At 40.3% G+C, this 25747-nt stretch overlaps 1 protein-coding gene across 5 annotated transcripts in view; it reads right to left on the bottom strand.

Annotated features, from left to right (window-relative positions):
- mtss1lb (MTSS I-BAR domain containing 2b) overlaps positions 1-25747 on the bottom strand; it is a 135333-nt gene that overhangs the window by 91761 nt on the left and 17825 nt on the right. The window lies entirely within an intron of this gene.

Genomic DNA, 25747 nt, shown 5'->3' with positions numbered 1-25747 from the left:
AGTCATTTTAAAAAGCCTATTCACAAATCATTTTTAAGTTATGCACATATGGAATGGCATTCCTAATAACTGGAAAGTTTGCATGTGGAATTTTTGTAGTAGCAGCTCCAAACAGATGGTAATATTGTCACTCTTAAAGGTACAGCATGTAAAATTGTGAAAATTAGCAACATCTAGCAGAGTCTAGATTGTGATGCTCACTTCTGGTGGTAACTATGGAAACCAATGGACTTTACAAGCTGTTACTTGGTCCCTTTTTTATTACTGTGAGTCCATGGAGGGGACTCCCCATGCATTAATAAAAGGCCCTTTCTAAGTTAATAAAAATAAAACATTTTAACGATTCAGGTGAATAAACGCTAACTTCGATAGGTTTAGTAATAACTATGCTTCATTTTAACCTGGTTATTTCCACTGAACACTATTAGGCAAGATATTGCACACTGTACATTCAACTGTGCTTGGTTGTTAATGACAGCATTTATGAATTAGACACTATTTTAACAGTGAGGCTTATTTGCATAATTTTCACATTTTTTACATCATTAAATGGCTGCGTTGTGGTTCATTTAAATACAAATGAACTGCACAGAGATGCTGTTTGCTCTACAGTGCAGGATAAAGGTGCAGTTTTACCTTTTGTATGGGATTTTTGTAGTTGACAGTGTCGTTTTTAACTCATTTGACTCATTTTAAGCATGCAAAAGACATGCATTCTTTTTTATGAATCAGCCCATAAGTGTGAAAAAACTATGAATGGTAACTGGAGTTTTTGATGTGCAAATGACCTCATTTTAACTAATTTTTTTTCGACACGTTTTGAATGTTCCTGTGTTAAAAAGTAAAACAAAAAAAGAGGTGATCATCAGTGACTCAGATGAGGAAATATCCTTTTCAACTCGTTCTCCTTTGTTAAAAACAGGTTTGCACATGAAACACATCTCTCCACATCACACTCTTTGTTCTTCTTTTCACCTCGATTCACCTCCCTCACTAAAACAATTCTCTATTCTCCGTCTACAGACACACCAGCATCCCACTCCCTGCAATAAACCCCTCACCCTCCTTTTTCACCCTTATTCAACCTTTTCCTTTATCCCCCAAAACAGCAGCGACCCCTCCTTTTCTCCTCATGGAGCTATCTCTCTGAACATGCATACAGTGTATACAGAGCACTTGACAGCCACTGGCATCAGGCAGCATCAAAGGGTTTGACTGGCGCAGCCGGGAACACAATTCCGATGTGTGTCTCTAATGGATGCTGCTCCCCCATCCTCCCACCCCTCAGCCTCACACATATTACATTACACTTGATCCAGGTTAACCTTTGGTGCTGTTAAGCACTTGAAAATTGTGTTTATGGGGGCGGGTGGGTGTTTTTATATCAGTATGAGGTCTAAATGTCTTTTACAGGAACTGAAAGTTGATACAAGCCTTTATGGAAAAAAGAAACTTAAGGAAAAGTAAGAATGAAAAAAGACAAACAGTGGGTTAGAAAAAGGGAAACGTGTCTGTGTGGGTGTGCTCACAGGGGGGTGGGGCATCCTGTCGTGATGTCAGACTGGCACAGACAGCGAGGGCTGTGCACTCTTTGATCTGGCCTGTTTGATGTGGTTTAATTTGGTCTGAAATCACAGTCCCATTTCCCCTTGGTACGGGAAGCTACCCCCTCCACCATCCACCGCACACCCTGCTCCCTCCCAGTGCAGGCTGTTTGAAGTGCCCCATGCAGCTTAAGTAGTGTGGATGGGAGATAACGCAAAGTGCAACCCTCCTCCTTCTACACACCAACACGCTCATAAAAAGATATGAGCTATCCAGCATCTCATTAGCATATTTCAGACATTTCAATCTAGTAAAGATGCTGCTGGCGAGTGACCAGGGCATGATTGAAAGAGGGTGCATGTGTGAAATTTTCCTAAACATGGAGGTCTTCCCTACACCGGCTCTGCTGGGAGGTTTCTCAAGTGGATAAGACCTGGGTGATGACCTCAGCCCTGAAAGTGAGGAAGCTGAGAAGGCATGCTGCACATGCAGTTGCCATGCACCATGTGAAAATCACGCATTACCGATGCTGGAGGAAGTACTGGATGTGTAAATGTAAAACATTAAAAAAAGTCAGTGAAGCTGGTTGGCAAATTTGCAGGTCTGCAGTATCCACAAAACTTAACCTGCTTCCTAACGTGACACGCCAGATAGATGGTTCATATATCAACTGCATGGAATATTCCACATCCATCTTGGCAACACCAATAGTCTGTGTTTGGGGAGGGTAGAAGCTTTGAAAAAAATTCTCAGAGGGTGATTAAACAAACGTTCTGTCCATCACATTCATAGCAGGCCAATCAGAGATATCCCTGGTGGGTAAATGACATAGCGCAAGCTTGTCAAGGAGTTGCTTTCATTGTTTATTATAATTAAAGTCAGTTGGTTAATCACACTTTTGTTGAAGCCAGCCAGGAGAAGAGCAAAATCATCTTCACTGCCAACTAGGAATGAGCAGTAACACTGTAGTACCGTATCCCAGGGTATTTAAAAATAGCCACAGTATTAGTATCATTACCTTCATGAAGATGGTGCCATGTAATGAGCACATGTTTATAACAAATGCCTGGAGAGTATATGTCTGTCTCCACCAGCAGCACCACTGCAAGTGTGAGAACCCCCATGAACAACTGCCAAGACACCAGTGAATGACTAAGCCATGTCAGGAATTGTAGTCTTTAGCCGGATATACACTGTGCAAATTGGGAAGATGACCAATCGTGGTGATATTTTTGCTTGTGTCTCTGAAAAAGTGGTCCTATGTCGCACTGTGGGACAAGTTGACAGAGAGCCATTGTCATGGTCTTGCGACCAAAGATAGCCTGGGATAAAATTCTTACAGTGTCAGAAATTTAGGATGATCATCTCACAATGTGACTGCTGCTACAACTTACATCAACTAACCAACTAATAGCAATCCAGGGAGTAACTAAATAATGATAAACAAAACACTGGCAATAAGAAAGCAAAGAATTTGCATCAGAATAGAGACAATGCCAAAACACGGAAGTTTGTGGGATTCCAACAAGTAGGAAAATCTTGATCTCAGATGTTTTTCTAAGCATATGAATGACACAACAGCTTTGTTGTTGCTTTGCCTCATTATTTACCATGGCACTGGCAGCGTAGATGGACGACACACACTGATGATGTTTCTTTCTTGCATGTCGGCGTTCATCCTAGCCTTTGATTCAGCAGCATTTAATAGGAGCTGTCATCATACATGTACACACATTAAACTTGATGTCGTATGAGATTAATGTCGCACAGTTATAGACCTACAGCCTGTGTATTTTTAGCGATTTATACGTTACTAGCATGCTACACTGAGGCACTAAAGAAGACAATCACTAGAGCCCTGTGTGGACCAAGATAACTCCACTCTGCAGAAGTGACACCTTCAAGCCAGACCAAAGTACGTTAAGGACAACTTGGAGAAAGATTCTGCATACTGGGAGCATGTCCATTGGTCAGATAAGACCAAACTAGAACTCTTTGGCCAGAGAGACGTTGCTTATGTTCGGAGAGAAGGGGAAGGAATATAACCCAAAGAACATCATCCCCACAGTGAAACATGGTGGTGCTGTGAGGACGCTTTAGTGCATCTGGAACTGGGAATCTCATAAAGTGGAAGGAACCATGGTGAAAAAAGGATATGTAAAGATTTTGAAAGAAAACCTCATTTAGTCAACAGCCAAACTGGGTCTGGGTCATCACTTTGTCTTCCATCATGACGACAACCCAAAACACAGGAGACTCCTGCTGAAGAGCTACCTCAAGAAGACCAAAGTGAACATTATGGACTGGCCTAAACAGTGCTCTTACATGTTGGATGTAAGATAAAAACATTGTCAGGCACTCATGTCTGAATATTTCCTGCTAGGTTCTCTCATCGGCTAATCTTCACATCATGTAAAAAAATGACAAGATGGTCGGTGAGAAAAAAATAACTGTAAATTTGGGTTGAAATACTCAGCTACTGAGTACACACAGCTCACTGTGAAAACTATGTTTCAGTTTTCTGATGATTTTTGATTTAAAAAACTCAATGAGCAGGCCCTTTATAACCAAAGTAGCTGTAGCTGTAAGCTTAAAACAATTTAAAAGCTTAGAGGGAGAAGAAGTCCCCCTTAGCCTTACACGTCATTTCTTGCTAATTTTAACAGAGAGATTACATTAAGAGATTACAACTGGATACAGAAATGCCATTGTGACGTACCACCCACCGATCACTTCATTAGGTACACATTTTCAACTGCTCATTACCACAAAATTCATATTAGCCAATCACATGACAGCAACCAGTTCATGTAGGCATGTAGACATGATCAAGACCATATGTTGAAGTTCAAAACAAGCATCAGAAAGGGGAAGAAAAGTGATTTCAGTGTCTTTGAATGTGCCATGGTGGAAAGCTTGGCTGGTTTTTACCGAATTCTGACCATACCTTTTGAAACCTTTTAAAATGTTGCAGCAGGAATCAAGACTCATCAGACCAAGCAATGTTTTTCCAGCTGTCCAATTTTGATGAGCCTCAGTTTCCTGTTCTTAGCTGACAGTAGTGTCAACTGATGGGTCTTCTGCTGCTGCTGTAGCCCATCGGCTTTAAGGTTTAACCCGTTCTGAGATTCTCCTTCTTGCTTGTAACTAGGGTTCTTTGACTTACTGTTGCTGTTCCCTCATCAGCTTGAACCACTCTCTTTAAATCTCTGCCATCAAGACATTTTGACCCAGAGAACTGCCGCTTATTGGATATTTTCTCACTTTTCACTGTTAACCCTTGAGACTAATGGAAATTAAAATCCCAGTTTGTGCCACTTTCGTCACTTTTTGTTGATCAGGTTGAACTCAAAAATGCTGTCCATTTGTGTCATGTTTGTTTCACTAGTAAAGCTGGAAAAGAAAGAAATAAAAATGCCCTGCTATGATTGTTTTGTGAACATACTTTTAACTGAATAAAGGACAGTAATGACAGGATGTCCTGGAAAAACAAGCTGAGCAAAAGTTAGCCCTAGCTCGACTCACATCCCACAAAGTACTTCCTGTCCTGTCCTTAATTTGAAACAGCTTTATCCATAGAATTAACTATTTTTAATCTCATTTTAATACCATCCTTTACAGAGGAGGACACTTCTGCAGACTCAGAACTCATCTGACTGTAAAATCCCTGTGAATAATCCAGCATGCTGCTCATCTGTGCACAGTGCCAAAGTATAAACTAAACTCACAACAATGCAAATCAATAAGACTCTTATAAAGATGACAGAAATCACTGAGTTAGGAGGAAAGTCTAACATGATAACATAAGTGCAGCTTGTTATACATTTTCATCTCTGGTTTTTTACGAATGCATAATTAGCGTAGCTGGAAAAATCCTTCTGAACCGCTCCAAATGATGCATTTAAAGAGGTTACAAAGCTCCCAGTCTGCATGAGAGTGTGTAAGAGTTTGTGTTAGTCTCTGTGTATGTGTGTTTGTTTGACTCAATCAGAGAGCCTAAAGAGCGCGACCATAACCTCTACGCTCACATGATTGTGAGGACTTGGAACATCACGCTGCATGGCCGCGGGGCAGAGATACGTCAGCGTGAGAGAGAAACTCGGAGCAGCAGACAGTGAGTGTGTGAAAAAGCTTTCGGTTTGTGTACAATTACATCACCACTTCCTGTGTCATTGAAAACCTCAGCAGAGCATGCATGATTGCTCTGAACGCAGACACATGCACACTCCTGCAGACTCACACAGTAACACACATGCTAAAGCCTCAGTCCTCTGTAAGCACAACTTTATTAAAACTTTTAGCACACAATTATGCATTCAAAATGTTTTGTCCTCGGCTATTTAGGTAAAATGAAGACCCTTTGATGGCTCTTTGATTGGTCTGCAGGACCACCAATCAGAGAGACCCTTCCTTAAGCGATGTTGGGCTAAATCTCATAAAGGACAGATGAGACTACACAGTCTTTTGTGACTTTGACAACAGCACTGTGTCACACCTTGCAATTAAAACCCCTCCTGTCTCAACTGACAGACCAACAACACAACAAGTGTGAACACAACAGATGATCTTATGATGTCATCATGACTTTCTTCATGGATGTTCATAAGCAAACTTGACCCCTCTGGTCAAGGAGAGTCAATCATGGCTAAAATAAAGGCGCGCTGTGCGATTCCAGCGGAAGCGATTGTGGACTCGTCCCTATGCATCAGGAAGAGACGGATATAGAGTGGCTGTCCTTCAGATAGAACATGAGGTATGAATAATATAACATGCCAATATAACATGAAAATGTCCCTAATCAGCCAAGCCATGCTGAATTTGCTGAACTATGCAAACTGTACAAACAAAGCAACAACAAAAAAATCCCCAGAGGGAAAGCGGATTTGGTGTGGTGACTTATGTTATGTCACTCTGATACAAAGATAGGACTCAAATGCTATCCTGTTGGTCAGCATCAGGGTACACTGAGGTCAGAGCAGGGAGTCAAACTAGACTGAAGATGCTAGAAAATCGTCATGGAGGTACCACTGATTACGTGAAACAACAACTTTCACAACATTTATATTCTGGCCCGATGTTTGACTACGAGCTGTGATTATGCAATCAGGCCAAAACCTGGTTTAACTCCTGTTAGTCTGATCCAGACGTATGACAAACTGTCACCCAGACCAGGTCTTTTTAGTGCAGCGCATTCAAATTGTGAACTTAGTTTAATAAATTCATCATGGTTAAAAGGTGTACGTGGTATGTCTGCAAGAGTGCCCCAAAGATATCCACATGATGGGGAGAAGATGGCCTCGTAAATAGATCTCACCTTACCTGGCACGCCAGATGGATTTGTTTCACACATCCATCTGGAAAACCACTCATACACAGCGTTTGGGAAAGAGCAGAGCCTTTGAAAAAAAACTCGGCAGGTGATTGGATGAACGTTCTGTCACATCTTTACGGGCCAATCAGAGCAACAAAACACATGACGTAGCCGCTACCAAGCTGCACCCCTTCGGAAGGAGTAAATGCCATAGAGAACCGCATAACATGAACCATGGTGACTGTAGACATTCTTTTGATGAAGAAATGTCGTCAATTTCTGATAAAACTGACGCTATAACAGCATCCACACTAATGTCTTCCTCCACAATTGCACCGGCCTCTTGTTGCTGCTTGCTTATGTCACGACTCCACTGTGCCCAAAAGTACTGCCCCTCATCACTGATTGGTCTTGTCACTTTCTAACCGGGCCCAAACAGTTCAGATGGGAGCTTTGCAAGATGGATTGGCCAGTGAGAAATGGGTGAATCCATCTGCTTTGCAAGGTTAGGTCTCACCCCATGTATGTAGGAATCCAAGGTTCAAGTCTGGCCTGTGGCTTCTCCCCTGCTCTCTCAACTCTGTTTTCCACTCTATCCACCGTCCTCCTCTCTAAATTAAGGCATAAAAAGCCCCAAAATATATACCTTTAAAGAAGATATCCACATCATAATCTGGGATTATTGTCATCTTGTTTCCTTAACTGAAAGTTAGTTCTGAAGAATGTCTTCAACTGGACAAATCCACTACTCAACAATCACAGAGAATGCTTACATATTCTCAAAGATAAGAGACTGCTTTTGATACTGATGATATGTGGTTGTCTGGTGATTTAGAAAAAAAAATAGCATAACATACTGGTAATTTTACTGACATTATTTGTCAAGTAATGCTTGAATAATGCAATGTCAATATTGCTATTCTGTAACATAAGCTAACTGCTGTTAATGTCAGCCTATAACAGATGGTATTGCTGGTTTACTGAGGCAGATTATACTGTATAATAAATGTTGTTAATTTCTTTTTGTTATGAAAAAATCTTATTGATACACGGTGAGAGGACAGCTTATGTTAGCTATCATTAGCAACAGACATAGGACATTACCACTAATATAAGAGGAAAACAGGCACCAAGCTTGGAAAATGCAAAAAATAAAAGGAAGAGAGAGGAAATACTCAAAGCTTTATTATAATGACCAAATCAAAAAAGGCCAACAGTTAACTACATAAGTCTTCTTCACCAGGGTCAACAGACAGTTTTTAGAGGTTTTGAGGATGGATGTTTGCACTTAGCCGGCTAAATAGTTAAACATTAGTCCGCACTGGAATTACAAGACGGTTAAAGTGATACGTGGTATTTTCATAGCTGGCGGTGCTAGCACTGCTAACATTAGCCACATTTTGTAAACCAGCTTTGCACTGAATTGCAGCTTTGATTCTGCCTTCAGTAAAATGTGCTCCGTTTTAACAGTTTTCGGACTGTAATCTTTCTTTGGACTAGTTGACAAAAAAAAAATATAGTTTGGATTGATATGAAGTCATTCACCTAAGAACATCACTATTTTTGATCTATCCTCATAAATCTTAATACCTCTTTGTTTTTTCACAGAGGCCAAGTTAACAAAAGAATCAAATCAATAACACTTTAATAAATGCATGTTAAATAGGCACTGGCTCAGATCAGCATGTATTTTAAGTTGTTTCAGAACAGAAGGAGGAACAATGAAGGACTGAGGAAGAACAAGGAGTTTTGCTGAACTTCCTAACAGTCACCAAGGAGGATGGAGTTTGACAGGTTCAGTTCCAAACTTTTCACATTTAACCTTCAAATTTCCTCTTTCCTTCCTTCATTCTTTACACCCTATTTTCCTCCTTTCTTCCTTTTCAACCATTACCATACAAACCATAAACCCTGAACTATTTTGGAGGCAAGCAACTATCTGTCTACGGAGATCAGTCATTTTTGATCTGGCTGTGACTTTAGTCCAACCCTTTTAACCGTTTACAGTAAGACTCCTCCTAACTCTGTTCTACTTCCCTTTCAGTGACAGTCCCTGATGTTCCCAGAAATCTAATGATAAGTAGATTTCTGCATCCGTTTCTCTGTGTCCGGTAACTTCCAAATCCTTGAGAAATGCAGCAGATGTTGGCCACAGTCATGCAAATGATTGGAAAAAGTAAATTTGACATGTAGAATCTTTAATATGACAGTAAGAGCTACTATTTTATGAGTATGAACAGTTTACAATTCCCAGACAGAAAAAGTACAGTGGTGGATCAAGAAGAAGGGCTGTGGTGGGTTTTGACCTTGTCCTTGTCACTCCAAAATACATTCAGTTTATCCTTGAGTCAAAACGGACATCTGTGCAAAGTTTGAAGAAAATCTATCAAAGGGTGGTAGAGATATTACGTCCCCAAGAACAGCCCTGACAGATGGACAGACGGCCAGCCTGAAAACATAACACCTCCATCTCTGACTAACCCCATCACAGAGGAATGACATTATAAAATATCTCCTTCTACAGCCTACCATGGAAGGATCACTAACTCGAGATTTTATGGGGAAAGAGATGACAAAGAAAACTGTCCTGAAAGAAGAAATCAGAATTTGGAATAAACATAAAATACATTTACCCTAATGTAAGACTGGAGCTCAGGGATGCCCTTTATACTGGCTGCAAAAACTGAACTGGAATTCCTCCATTCATGTTTTCCAGGCCACTGCAAAGATTTAAGTTTTGTCTTAGTATCTAAAAACTGATCATACATTTTATCCGAACATTTACGATAAAAATTTTACCTGATTATCATCTTGTCAGGAAAAGGGCATTTTCGATGACGATGAACATTTTTAGTCTATTTTTCAGTTCATTGGATTGTTTCAGATCCTTAAAAAATGACTGAAATGAGGAAACATCTCATAGATTGCTGTGAGCATATTTATAGCTCTTATTTGGTTTGACTGAGAAAAAGGGAACAATATTAATGCAGATTGTATCAATAAGGTTCAAATTTCATGCATAAATATAAAAAAGTAGGTAAACTTCCTGTCTGACGGGAAGTAGCAGGTTAAGCTGGGGAACCATCGGCACCAGCTTTCCCCTAGTTTGCTTTTCTTCTCTGTTCTTCTCACTGTACATCAACCTCCAGTCACCACCACCGTCAAGCTCTGTAAGTTTGCAGATGACGCCCTCATCAGACATATGTTTGGGACGAGCTTAAGACTCAAGACAGTGGAGATGGTTGTAGATTTCAGGAGGGATGCTGCCACCCACAGCCCCATAACCTTCTGTGACTCCCCAGTTTCCAGTGTGGACTCTTTCTCCTCCTGAGGACCCTCATAACCCAGGGCCTCACGTGGGAGCTTAAATCAGCATATCAAAAAAGCCCAACAAGGATGTACTTCCTGCAGCAGATGGAGAAATTCTACATGCCAAAGGTCGATGACGGTGACCTTCTACACCACCATCATCGAGTTCCTCCTCACTTCATCGATAACCGTCTGGATATGTCTGGATAATCGTCTGCAGCCACAACAAGGGACAGGAACAGGCTGCAGGATATCATCCGCTCTGCTGTGATTGGCTGCAATCTTCCATCTCTCCAAGACCTGTACAGCTTTTTCCTCTTAGGCATGAGGCTGAGGTCCATCAGGATAAAAATCCTCCTGCCACAAGAACAGTGTCTTCCCCTCTGTTGTCAGTCTAATGAACAGTACTCCGGCCCTCCCCCCACAGACGCCAATCTGAACCCCTATTTTCATTTTGCTATTGTATTTTATCTATAACAATCTATTTAAATCTGACCCTTAATATTTTATACTCTCATTTTGATTTGCCTCTTAATACTTTTATTCTTCCTCTATTTGTTTTACGACAAACACCAATCTAAATTCCTTGTATCTGGAAATTTAAACCAATTCTGATTCCGATTCATCGTCCTCCTCCTCTGCCTCTTTATTCATAATCTCTCCCCTCTATACTGAGTACTATAGTTACAATTTCTTTGACTTTTTCTTTCCTCCCTCTTCAGTAATCCTCAGTGTGATCTTGTCCTGACTCTAGACTCAGGGTTGGTGTCAATGGTCCTCTGTCCTAGTTCTCAGAGCAGCACCAGTCCACCCAGTCTGTCCAGCACTCCATAGAGAGCTGCACTCCAGCACTCACTACAGTGGATGAGAAGCTTACTGTCTCCTCTCACTCTTTTGTTCCCTTTGTTTCCCCCACAGCAAGACAGAAAAACAGAGGAAATCCAACAAGAGAGACAGAGGGAGAGAGAGCGGACGGGTGGAGGCAGGCGGAGAGGGATGTAAGGATTAGCCCGATTTTTTTGTTGTATAATCGAGCCAATTCACACGTTACAGAGAAATGTAAGGAGCAAACAAAAGGGGCTAATTTCACAGCCCTTCATATGCATAATCAACTGATGGGGAGTTTTACAAAAAGGGATCAAACTAATGATTTTACCATTATTGGGAGTGGATCTATAGCACAGTTAGACATATACACATTATCTATTTCCACACAGGAAGAAAAGGGCTATCTGTTGTCTGTTTGGTACTCCACTGCTCCCTTACAATAGTTCACGTCTATAAACAGAAACATACAACTTACTGTCCTTTATTACAGACAGACAGGCCTTACTAATGACTTGCTTTTGGAGATGGAAAAATGTAAATTTTGCCAGTAAACTAATCCTTAATCGAGGGAAATCTGACATCTTTCTAGCTGATTTTATGTTAATGTTTACTATGTCATCAGAAATCAGTCATAGGCCGGAGATGTACCCACACACGTATGTGTGTGCACACACTGGCTACCCCAAATGTGTCTGTTTGGTGCATCAGATTTCCATGTCCTGAAAAATAAATGCAACACTGCTGCAAGTTGTAGTACGGGCATGAACAACAGGAGAAAAGTGGAGGCAGAAGAATGAGACAGGTTCAACTCTGCGGTAGAGACAACAATGGCTTTGGAGACAAACCAAGTCCCAAATTATTCAGATGTTTATAATGTCTCATCCTTATTAGAGTTATGTACCCTGTTGTCATGTTGATCATCATTTTAGTCAGTTTTCCACTGTCATCATCAGAAAAAAAGTATTTTTCAGGAATTTAATTGGTGGTTGATATACGTAAAGACTTGCATTGCAAAGCCTTGAATTGCCTCTACATAGCCAATGCTGAACACTGCAAACAATGTAACAATGTTCTTTACTAAAGTTAACATAGTTTTTGAGCGTTGGTGTCTTGGAAAAGAACAGTGCAGTTTTTTATAGATTTTGCAAAAAATTTGGGGTAAGCAAGAAAAGTTGTTAAGATGATACTGTTTGCTAAACATCAATCCATAAATACTTACATACATTTAAAAAAAAGCATTCAACCATCCACTGATCAATACAATTTTAGACCAATCCATCCATTTAAAAATCCATCTATCCATAAAAAACAATTATTTATCAGTCTGGCCACTGTTCTTCCATCCATCCCTCAATCTATAGATTGATCAAACACTCATTGATAGTTCATCCATCCATCCAACCATCCATCCACCAAGTGATGGATAAATGTATTCATCCATCCATGCATCCATCCATCCATCCATCTAGCCATCCATCCATTCATCTGTCCGTCCATCCATCCATCTATCCATACATCCATCCATTCATCATCATCCACCCATCCATCCATCAATCATCCATCTAACCATCCATCCATCAGCATCAATCCATACATCCATCAGCATCCACCAATCATCATCCATCAATCCAACCATCCATCCATCTATCATCCATCCATCCATCCATCCGTCCATCATCCATCCATCCATCATCCATCATCCATCATCCATCCATCCATCCATCAGCATCAATCCATACATCCATCAGCATCCACCAATCACCATCCATCCATCCATCCATCCATCCATCCATCAGCGTCAATCCATCCATCCATCAGCATCCACCAATCACCATCCATCAATCCATCCATTATCCATCAATCCATCCATCATCCATCTCTCCATCCATCCATCCATCCATCCATCCGTCCATCATCCATCCATCCATCCATCCATCCATCATCCATCTATCCATCCATCCATCCATCCATCCGTCCATCATCCATCCATCCATCCATCCATCATCCATCTATCCATCCATCCATCCATCCATCCATCCATCCGTCCATCCATCCATCCATCCATCTATCCATACACCCAGAGATGGATAAATTTATCCATCCATCCATCTACCCATCCATCCATCCATACACCAAGAGAGGGATACATTTAATTATCCATCCATCATCCATTTATCCATCCATCCATCCATCCATCACCTATCCATCCATCCATCCATCCATCCACTATTAAATCCATCATACATGAAGGCCATTTTTCATACATGTGTTGACAGTTTAAACTTCAATTTAAGTTACAGTTTAGTTTTGTATTCCCCTTTCTGATGTATATTAGGAGATGACTGACTGACTGATTGATCACACTTTGTGAACTTCCACATACATAACCTCAGCGAATGCAATAGAATTAAACAAAAAACCTTTTGACTATAAAAAGAGACAATGTGCCCTGTAGTTGAACAGATTTGGGACAGCCCCACAAATGAAATTTTTCACCAGCCACCACTGCCTAAACCTTAGATGCAGTTTCCTTTTCTAATATCGCTGACATTCAGCTGCTGAGATCATAAATTACTTTCACTTTGTTTTGTTGGTTTAGTTGAATGGCTTTCAGAACAATGATCACTGTGTCTGAACATTTACTTCACATGAAAAAAAACATCATGCAGGAAGTAAAGTAGTCGTGACATCCTCCACCATGCTGAGTTAAAGTCTTCTCCAAGCTCATGAGCTGGCACTTTGTTTCAAAGAGAAGAAGAACAGCGTGCAGATGAGGAGACAGGGGCTGCCTCGCTGCATAATTGATGAAGACAGCAGCTACTTCCACTATCCTACATCGTGATGAGGAGAAAGAGGAAACCATCTGTGTGCTGTTGTGTTTCTGCACATGGAAATAACAGAGATGAACTATCAGTGAAATATCTGCCCTGTAGGAAGTCTGCAAGGCAATACAGTCTAATGTCATGTGATAAGTCAGACAGGGTCATTAAAGTGCGTACACAATCAGACGCTCATGATAGGGCTTCACAGGAAGGAGGGCAGACTGATGACAGCATTAGTTTTAAAAAGAGGAGCAAATATTTGGATTTTTCATGAGTCTGAGCATCTAAAACGGTACATGGTCAGTCTGAAGTACCAGATCTTTTTTGGTAGTTATGTTTAATTTGGATCTGTGTAAAGAATGAGTCTAGACTGACTACAAAAGCCCCTGCACCTTTTCTGAGAACACAAGAGAACCATTTTAAAGACATGCACAATTTTGGTCAAAGTCGGGTCCACACCAGGCCAAATAGATCCTCCATCATTTCTGCCTGGCTAAAATAGAGTGATCTTAAAAAGAATGGAAACTTTACAGTGCACAGGGCTCCCAGAAACCACCAAATAAACGTACATTTCCATTTCAGTGCCTCCAGCTGCTTGACTGACACTCAGCTAAGATTTTACATGGTGAGACAGCCCTGAATAGGCCTATGTTGTTTTCAGGACAGGGCAGTTTATATACATAAAAGTTTACATGTTGAATCATAAATCCCAAAAACAGAAACAGATTTACACACCAAACAGACAGCAAAGTGATAAAAGACAGGAAGGACAGATGCAGGGCCATCTACGTGATCTTTGATTGGACGCTTGGCTCTCCAGCAGCCATCAATCAAGGAGGCTTTTAAAGATATAAAGTTGTCATTTAGCTGCCTCGTTCTCTCCTCTGCATGACTGAAACCGGTGATATTCTGCACCTCTTCAATCGTGTGAAAGGGCTGAAGATGCGTCCATCCGACCACTTAATGTAAGTGACAGCACGCGTTGCTGTGACCCTCGGCACTTAAAGAAAATGTATGCAGAGATGTGGCGATAGCTTTGAGACACATCTGACCCTAAAAATGAGAGGAAGGGTGTCCTAAAAATGAACACTACTCAGTGAGTGGGGAGTGAAATTATCCAATCTTGTAACTGTTACAGTATATTAGCTAGTATAAGGTACACCAACATGTCAAACCATGGATAGAATCTAATGCACAAAATTACATACAATGAATTGAGATCATATACTGAATTGTATCTGTTTTGGTATGAACAGTATAAAAATATGCAGTTTCACAGGAACCCTTGTCTCATTCAGGCTACACAATCTTGGTACAGAGTTTTCAGCTCCTATATAGAGACTGCCTGCTCTTTCATTTAAACACGACAGGTCCTGGTTGGGAGTTTGAATAAAATTTATGCACACATAAATCACAGGTGGAAACATTACAACAATTTGGCTGAATTAATGCAGCTTAAACTATTCCAAACTCATTTGGGCTGAAAGAGCCAGCTCCAAATACTGAGCTGAGCCAGATGACCTGGACCACTAAAAAGAGTCACAATACCTGGAGATGCACCATGTCAGATATATGCTGCTATCTGATAAGCAGAAATTCCCAAATTCATCCATATCCAATTCCAAAACCAATACTGGAACTGAAACGAAAATTTAGTTCGGACCTAACAATTCAGTCCAAAAAACACACAATAAAAAACAGAATTCAGCTTAGTAGGTCTGTTGGTCCTGTCTAAAAATCAATAAACCTATTTACAAACACCCAATATTTTCATTTAATGTATTGCAGCGGAAGCTTTCAGATATGTTGATACAGATCACACTGATAATATCCTGTAACCCTAATAATTCCCATCAGTGAAATACTGAATACCAGTCTAGTCTGGTCTGACTGATGCACATGAGTTCAAGAGTAAATCAGTCTCAAACCATATTATCTAGGTAAGGTGGTCTGACTTTCAATTCCACCAGCATCAGATTCACTAAAATCACAGCTCTAGACTAAGGACATCATGTCATCCCAGGTACTCCACAAAATGTGCTTGGGATTTACAAAAATCTTTCCTAGGAAGCAGCCAGGAGGAAAAGGCTGTTTTTATGCAAGTCATTGTTGGAGAATAAGCAGCTGCCACCCATGTGTTTCTGTGCAGTGTGAATTTGCTCATCTTACCAGCTAAAGTTAAAAACAATAAACGAGTGATTTTTGAGAGAAAAACAAGATAATATGAATTTGAATCCCTGCCTGGTTCTGGTCAACCTACAGTAACTAAGCAGGGTGTCCTGTGTCAGAGCCACAGAACTGACTGGGCCCCTGAAAAACCCAGAGAATGGGCCCTCCCCAGTTGGGATTTATTGATGATGTCAATGCATGTGCGTTGGATCAATAGCATTGGTGCTAGCATCCTGGCTAACTGTTCCCTCATTTTGGAGCTAAAGTGTGTCCGGCTAGGGTTTGGGTTAGTGCTAGTTTTTAACCCTTTCACAATTTTTTTCCCGTCCATTATTGCCACATCTTTTTTTTCCCCACTTTTTATTGCCTCTTTCAGGAACTGTTTTGCTACTTTTATCCTATTTTTGCCACTCCTTTCTGCCAATTTTCAACCATCTTTTGCCACTTTTTTTAAAAAAAACCTTTTGGCACTTTACCCCTTTTTTTGCCCATATTTTCATTTTTTGCCACTTTTTGCCCATTTCTGTAATGTCTTTTTGCAACCTTTTGTCTATTTTAGCTGCTTTCTTAAATGATTTTGCCTATTTTTGCAACTTTTCCTACATTTTTTGTTACATTATGCACATTGTTGACCATCCATGCTACTTTTAACCCATTTTTGCCATTTCTTGTTGTCATTTTTAACCCATCTTTGCCACTGTTTTGGAACCTTTTTGCCATGTAACCCTGTTTTTGCTCTTTTCCACCAATTTTTTGCCTTTTCATTACCACTTTTTGTCCATAAGTGCAATTTTTTGCAACTTTTTGTTTATTTTAGCTGCAATTTCCCATGTATCTTTAACTATTTTTGCCAATTTTTTCACCTTCTCTACATTTTTTGCCATTGTATGCCCATCATTGACCATCTATGCTACTTTTTTGCCCCTTGTAACCCATTTTTACCATTTTTTTAAATGTCATTTCTAACCCATCATTTGCCAGGGTTTTGGAACCTGTTTGCGACTTAATCCAATTTTTGCCCTTTTCCAACAATTTTTGCCCATATTTGCAATCTTTAGCCCCTTCTTCACATTTTTGCAACATCTTTTTTTGCATTTTTTTCATGTTGCTTTGATAAGAGTAGTTGTTATTCACGTTATAAAATATATTTCTATCACAGCTTAACTTTACAACAGACCATGTTTTTGCTGATCTCCATAGGCTCTCCCCCTTATATGTAGCCTTGGTCAGAGCTGCTGTTTACAGTGACAGGTTGTTGGCCAGTTGGTGCAACTTTAGCCCAGCATAGCGTGGATTTAAATCAACACCAACATTACAAAAACATCTGCCTGTGTTTAAACTTCAGCTGGTTTAACTTAAGATCATGAAGATTGAATGAAGTACTCTGTAAATAGTCCTCTGTTACTCCTGACAGCACTGTCATAAAAATCAAACAGTAGCTCTGTTAATGCTAAAAGTAGCTTAATTCAACTCACTGCCCTTCCAACAAACTCTTCACAATAAAATCCCTGTTTTATTTTTTATTTTTGTTTTTTTTTTTTGCTGATGAAATACATTTTATTATAAAAGGTCTTTCAGGACATGGGGTGTTTTCAGCCGTAACATCTTTACACAGCTCACATCTGAAATACAAATGTCTAAGGAAAGGTAAAAACAAAAAAAGATACAGGATACAGTATTGAGCAAAGACCTAAATGACTCCCCTCATGTCAGCTCATTTACTTTTAAACAATGAATTAATCACTCTTTCCTTTTCAGCAGAGGTTTGATTCATTTAAAGTCACAATGAAGGCTCTAACCAGCCTGAAAATCATTCATTCAGATAAAACACCTTTATTTTCTTGTTGTCAGAATATCCTTAGCTGAAACATCTCCCTTCATCAAATAGCATATCAATTTAATACTATAAACAAAAAATTAATATATTGTACACCATAGCTTCATAGTGTTTTCCATTAAAATTAAGTCACTAGTTTTAAAAAAAAAAGGGTTTCAGGTAGATTTTGAAATTCACCGTCACAGTGGTAGGTAGAATAAATCATGAATTTCCAGACCAGATATAAACACTGTGCTCATGTAAACAGACTGGAGCTTTAATAATGCTTCTCTAGTCATCTACACTGCACACATCCTCATATGAGTGGACTGGAGGGAGGAGCTGGAGAAAGAACCCAGAACCTCCTGGATGCAACGCAGCTGACCTTAAAAACTAATGCTGAAAACTGATTGGCCAAGTAGCATCACATGGGATCAAGCAGCAACCTCCAGTCCTGAAAAATGAAGCCATTGGGAAAAAACTGCAATACTGCGAGTGTCCACTTGAGGCTGGCTGCAGATACATGGGAAGTGACGTACACAACAGATGTTAAAAAGCCGTATTTTACACTAGAGATAAACTTGTTTACAGCCTGGATCAAAAAACGAAAGGTGCCTCATTAGCTAATGACTTCACATCCTCACACTGTACACGGGGTGAATTTTTTTATACCACAATCATTTCGATAATATTTTCGAATGACCTCACTGCCCACTCATTGGCGCGTCTCATTTGACTGACAGATAGCTTGACGGGCAGACGCTACCACCAGAAGGCTAGCTTTAGTGATAGCTGTCTGCTGTTAGGTTGATCCAAAGTTGGTTTGAGACCGCAATTTCAATATGGAAGCCGCCACGGATTGGCTTCAAAAGCTGTTTGAGTCCACCTATTGTAATCAAACAGCTGATGTCACACAGGCTTTGACCCATTCTTTAACCGTCTATGCGTGGGATGATTTGTGCTGACAAGTCAAGAAAAGCTGTGGTATTAAAAAACAGACCAACAGATGTCTGAGAGCAGTGAAAGCTGCACTGCTTCAAATGAAAACACGTGAATTAACATGTCAGTCATGTATAATACCCAGCCCTGATTTGCTCATGTGGACTATGACCCTGGCTGTAATACAGGGCCTAGCCGCAGTTTGACTCCCGTTGTAAATACCAGATCTGTCCGGGGGCCTGCGCCTGCTGATGACGTGGCACATTGTGATTGGCTGTGATGACGTAGTGCATTTTTATTAGCTGGAAACTCACACCGTCTGACAGCAAACCTGCTGGCTTTCTACGACGCTAACGTTGAAAGATAACTTCAGTATCGTAACGTTATTTATACTTTGGCGTTGTCTTTACCGCCAGATTACCTGCTTTCAACCCTCTGTATGTTTGGCGGTGATGCTGAGGGTGTGAAAAACATCATTTTGAATAAAATATTTCAATTCTGCGACATTTACTGTGTCTGAAATGGTCATGAGTTGCTGTTTGCTTTTGCTGTTTATCAGAAGGACGATCTGTGATTGATGTCTTAAACAATGGTTTAACAAGTGTGAGAGAAACAAATAATTCATTTTTGAAAAGCAAAAAAATTACACATTAATTTTTTTTTTTACTTTTATAAAACTTATCCATTGGTCATTACAAATATCTTTCTACTATTTAATACTTAAAATATTTGTTTTCCCTACAAAAGAAGAATCTTTCATAAGAAAAAACACAATTTACAATAAGAGTAATAAGTATTTTACGAAAGACATTGCTCACTATAATCAAAAACAAGAATATCTATCTTAAAATGAATGATTAAAATATTAATCCATCAATCAACTCGGCTGTAGTGTGGTTTGTCCACATGGAGTTGCCGTAGGCAACAATGTTTGTGACGACATCAGAAACTGCAGAATGAAGGCGCAGCCCCCCCCCCCCAGACACATCTGGTACCTACACCGGTCTTTGTTAGAGGAAAAACGGTAATGGTCTAACCTGACATGCCAGATGGATTTGTTTCACACATCCAAAAACCATCCATAGACGGCGTTTGGGAAAGGTCAGGGCCTTTGAAAAAACACTCGGAAGGTGATAAGATGAACGTTCTGTCTGTCACATCTTTACGGGCCAATCAGAGCAACAAAACACGTGACGTAGCCGCTACAGAGGTGTACACTCTATAGAGAACGGCATAATGTGAAGCATGGCGAATGCAGACTTGTCAGTACATGACTTTTGTCGTTTTTGAAAAGAAAACAACTCGATGCTTCTTTTAATGAAGAAATAAAACTGACTATAGCAGCATCCACGCTAATCTCTTCTGCCATAAATGCACCAGCCTCTTAGTGCTTGCTTACATCACACTGAAAGTACTGCCCCTCAACGCTGATTGGTCCTGTCACTTTCTGACCGGGCCCAAGCTGTTCAGACGGGAGCTTTGCAAGATGGATTCGCCAGTGAGAAACATGAAAACTGGTGAATCCATCTGCTTCGGTTAGTAATGGTCCAGATTCAAACAAAATAGCTGAATGATTAGATACGGCAACTGCTGGTGATCAATAAAAGTCAAGCTTTGATGAAACAGCCTGGAGCTCTGCTAACATGATTACATGCATTTAAAGAGTCAGACACAATTATTTGACTTTTTCTAACAGCATGTAAAGACAGTAACTGTTTTCCAAACTAGCATCCAAGTTAGAAATTCAATTTAGAAAATAAACATTGATGATAAACAATTATCCGATTAAAAAAAGGATGTAGAGCTCTGTTCTAATTCAGTCCAGCTATCCTGATTGTATTACTTTCTCTCTTATCTGCTGTAGACTGACCACTATGGACCTGATAATCAATGATGACACAGCACAGTCTGTTCAGTGCAGATCTCTGAGATCATTTTTGTTTTCTGTTTCATGTCACTGTTCACCATTCACCTTTGAAATGTCCTTGCCTACAGTGTAAGAAATTTAAAGTTGTACTAAATTAAAAACATTAAACTTTATGACAGGAAGCTGTGCATGCTGTTCAGCTCTGGGACATGGCAGCTGACAGTGATGATGGAGAGGAGGGCGGAGCTTCTTCATGGCTGAATGCAGGTGCTGCATTGTAATTTCCATCTCAGATTTCCTCCACAGCTGTGTCATTTCACCCAGCTCTGCAGTTCCTCATGAAATAGGAAACATGTATTGACTGACATCTGATGATAAATTCATTCTTGTTCTTCTTGTATCGTTCACATGCGAGCACAAACAGAGACGAATCCAATCCAAACATACCTTTATACGACCCAGGGGTGATATATAGAGCATGAAAGGGTTTTCTGCTTATTCAGTGATTTCCTTTGGAGTTGAACAAGAGAATATTGATTTGTCACGTTCATTGTTATTCTGTGTCTGTGGCCTGTTCATAATGATCGCTGTGTTTTACAGTGAACAGCTGAGTGTGATGAGAAGGCTTTGACAGCTCTGACAATGGCTTCAGTGAGAGAGGCTGTCTTGGCTCGCTCCCAGCAGCCTCCACGCCTCCCACGACCGGTCCTCCCCATTCATCTCTACCGGCCCTAACGAGCCCCGGGGCCCTAACGACCTCGGAGATTTTAACGAGCTCTAACGAGGGAGAGTTCCTTTAAGCGTCCTGACACTCAGCTGGCACGTTGGCACCTTTAACTCATGAAGTGAACTGAATATTTCTGTGGTTGTTTTTGTGAGGAAGAAGTATCAAGGTCAGGATCTTCTGATGTCTTTAAAAACAAAACAATGCATGCCAATGAGGGTTAAATGCCCTTAAGCTGTAAGCCACTCAATATTCACCAAGCTTGTTGACTCAAAAAGGCAGCTTCTCTCTTCAGGAAATTACTTCTTCACCTTATTATTCCAACTTTCACCTTCAAAAGGAATTAACGGAAGAAACTGACAAAAAATCATGCAAGCTGAGGGAGCATCACAGTAAAAAAAAATCATTCAGCTCCTTTTTAGATGTTTCTTCAATAGATGTGATTTCTAAGGGAGCTGCAGTTGCTAAACTCATAGTTTGTTGCACTTTATTATCAAATTTGTCAATTTTTAATCATTGCAAACCATTTTAAACTCCAACTATGTGCCAAAAAGCTGCAAACAAAATTGCAGAAAGTCATAATACAAATGATTGAACTAAATCAATGGCTTTTTGCCTGAGTGACATCACAGACTGCTTTTCTAAAGAAGAAGACAGTCTTTTGAGAAAGTGGATCTTTCTGAATTAACATACAGAGCTCCAGTCACAGTTTGTCGTCTAACTTGTAGAATACTAGGTCAGCTGGCCTGCCATGCTGTGGTAGCTGGCTATAATTTATTAATGGGAAAGACAGCATGTGGCTGGTTAGCTTGCCAGCCTCTTTAAAAACATGCTTGACATGATATAGTCTTGAATACAGCCTTGTTTCTAAAAGACACATATAGGCTTAAATGAGACTCTAGATTTTGGTATGAAAACATTCATTATTCTAAAACTTAAGCACAAAAGAGGTTTACTTCTAATCAGAATCATGGACCATTTTCTTTACATCAAGCTCGAACTATGTTCACAGGCAGGCAAATATGATGTGTGAGGAAAACTCTCTGATTGGTCGAAATTTCTGCCTTTTTATGAAAATATATATGAAGTATACAGTTATGCAACCTTGGTGCAGAGATAAATGCACAAGAATTACTAATTCTGACACAAATAAAACTTTATTAGGTTGCATTAAATTGATATACATCAACATTATAATGTCATCATGGTGTATACACAGCTGCACCATACCAAACAACAGCCAAGGTAACATTTAACAGGAGAAATTAGTTAGTTAGTTTATAGTAGGGACGTAAAGAGCACGCTCCATAGCACATTATTTGTCACAGTAAAGGGCAGACAAAGTGTGCTTATTGACCGATCTTGATCTCATGTTGATTCTCAAATAAATAATCAGTAAATGTATCATTCATAGCCTACCTAGGAGTGAGGCCTAGATAAAGTCTAAATGTAGAAAATTCTGATCATATCCATGCCTTTGTAAAATTTCTCACATAAAAAAGGAATAAGTCAGGTACACAGATGGTCGAGTAGTTTAAGGTGTTACCCATGTATGCAGGCGGCCCGGGTTCGAATCTGGCCTGTGGCCCTTTACCGCATGTCTCTCCCCACTCTCTTCCCTGTTTCTGAGTCTATCCACTGTCAATTCCTCTGTCTAATAAAGGCCAAAACATAAATCTTTAAAACAACAAAAAAGGAGAAAGGACCAATCAGCATTGAGGGGCAGTACTTTTGGGCGCTGCGGAGTCGTGATGTCAGCAAGCAGTGACGAGAGGCTGGTGCAATTATGGCGGAAGACATTAGCGTGGATGCTGCTATAGCGCCAGTTTTATCAGAACTTGACAACAATTCTTCGTTAAAAGAAGAACAAAGAACAGCATGAGTTGTTTTCAAGTTTACTCCTCGGTAATGGCTAGTCACGTGATTTGTTGCTCTGATTGGCCCATAAAGATGTGACAGACAGAATGTTCATCCAGTTACCCTCAGAGAGTTTTTTGCAAAGGTTCTGCCCTTTTCCAAACACCATCCATGGAATATTTCCCAGATGGATGTGTGAAACAAATCCATCTGGCGTGTCAGGTTTGCAGTGGCCTGTTTAATTCAGGAAAGTTCCATGTTTCAGGTTCTAGACTAGACCCGCCTTTTCAAGTGATCTGAGTCTGATTGTTGAGTTTTCATCAGGGTTCAGCTGGCAGCTTTAACGCCAGTGTGAACGAACCCCAGCAACTCACCCTCATTCATTCACTCATTTATTTCAACCAAAACATACAGGATGTACAGGTAATGTACAGTATAAAAACACCCTTGTAATTATGTTGGAGTTAATAAAGGAAGCTGCTTCTTCACAGTCATGTTGGCTGTTTCTCCATTTCCATGTCTAATGAGCTGAATATTCCCACTGAGAGTTTTGGGTCTACCCTAGTTTGATGATTTTGCTCAAGGAGCAACCAATGGAAACCCTAATCAGATGTTTAAGCAACCTGAACCAGCACTGTTAAACTTGCACCGTAATTCAGGCTATTAAAGGTATATTTTCACTTTTGTTGCATTTGGTGTATAACGTGTAGCAACATGATGGGGTGAAGCCGTGACAGAAGCAGAGGACACATGTTGGTAATGTGTAATGTCAGAGCAAGCAGTTTGGAAACAGCACTGTGTGTGCAATCTCTTAGTGCAAAGTGAAAATTGCATTGTATTCTTTCTGTGATCATCTGTAAAGTCTTATTCAGTTTCAAAAAGGGTGGAAGGACACTGACATAAGCACAGTTTCAACAGATTCTTAACATTAAAATCTACTAAGGCACAAACAAGATCAGTGGTTTTCAACTAGTCTAACCCTAGGACCTGATGCAACATCCTGAGAATGAGAAATTTAGACCATATTTCTGGAAAAAATCAAACCACTCACATCTATTTAAGGAAAAATGTTGCTTAGATAAAAGAAAACATATGACACATTGTGATGGGAAAGCTTTTTATCTTAAAATGATGAGATAAATAAGTCAATATTTCAAGAAAAACAACCAAAATGTGCTAGTTTCCAGGATAAAATAGTAGTATGGATGTATGTCCTCTAAGGGCTTCTGTACATCACAGACTTCTTGACACAATTTCTTTCTTCAAGGCACATATTCATTACCCAGCTCTGCAACCCACTTTAGTTTCTCAACACACCAGGTGAGAACCTCGGCACAAGATGATTAAGCCAGACAGTGAGACTGTATATCTACTGATTGTTGTAACAGTTTCACAGCAGCAATTCCACAATTACATCAAACACTGCTGCAATTTCTACCCATGTCTTTTCCTTGTCAGCCTTATTGTGGTACTGTATGTCTTGCATGAGGCCTTGAAAAGGCACTTGTGTTTTTGCCATAATTCCACAAGCTGCAACCTGGTCTTCTTTTTTTTTTATTTCCCCTTGGCTTTGGCTCTTGTCTATATGTATTTTTGCCATTTTTGTGAGCTGTGGAAGTACACAGCAGGATGGTGACACTTTCCAGTCTGCTCATTCTCATTGGCTACTGTGTGAATTCATTTACAGGCCCCCTGATTTAAGATCAAGCAGGCTTTGAATTGATTGATTTGGACAAATGATCTGTTGGGACATGCCTTGAAATGGGTTGTGTTTGTGGTGGTGATGGTGGTAGGCTGAGATTAGACTGGGCCAAAAAACTGACGCCCAACCCTACTTGACCCAGTGTACATTCTCTCTTAGCCTGTCCCATTGCATCCCATCCCACTGACTGTATTTATGGGTCTAAGCCCAGCACTTATTTCAATATGAAGGCTTTTATACTTCAGATTTTGAACTACTACAGACATGGCTCACTATTTCTTATGACAAAAGAGCTATGTAGATAAGGACGGGGCATATCACTGTGCACTGAATGTGTGGAGCTTTATTAAGAGGATCAGTCTGTTAACAGATGGCTTCACTGGCAAAATGAGATGCGTTGAACTAGATCATCAACTGAACTATTCTTTTTCCTTTACCTGTTTGTAATTGTGCACTCTTTCTCTTCCTCACTTGTCCCCCACAGTGTCACTTTTTAACAGCTTTTCTCCTTCCTAATGTCAAGAACATACAGCACTGTGCAGAACTTTCAGGCATGTTTGGGCCAAAAATTGGGGCTGAAGTAAGGTGAGGTATATAAGCTAGTCTGAGGGCACCATAGAGCACAGGGAGGATTAACACAACCCTAGTAGTGCTCTGGATGTCCTTGTATGTTATCAGGGGCAGATGTCCAGATGTCCCATGGACCTGAAAACCATCAGCATACTCCGGACATATTACCAGGGGCTGGAAAGTTCATACAAAAGAGATGCCATTGAGCTTGACCTTGGCTGCCGGGACCCGGGACACCCCCCCTCCAAACTGAGGTTCTGGCATGTCGGCCTTGTGTGCGTGAATCCT

The sequence above is a fragment of the Cheilinus undulatus genome, linkage group 1 (assembly GCF_018320785.1).
Source record: "Cheilinus undulatus linkage group 1, ASM1832078v1, whole genome shotgun sequence".
Taxonomy (NCBI): domain Eukaryota; kingdom Metazoa; phylum Chordata; class Actinopteri; order Labriformes; family Labridae; genus Cheilinus; species Cheilinus undulatus.
Note: the sequence above shows the minus strand (reverse complement) of the source record. Positions and strands in the feature narration are given on the sequence as shown.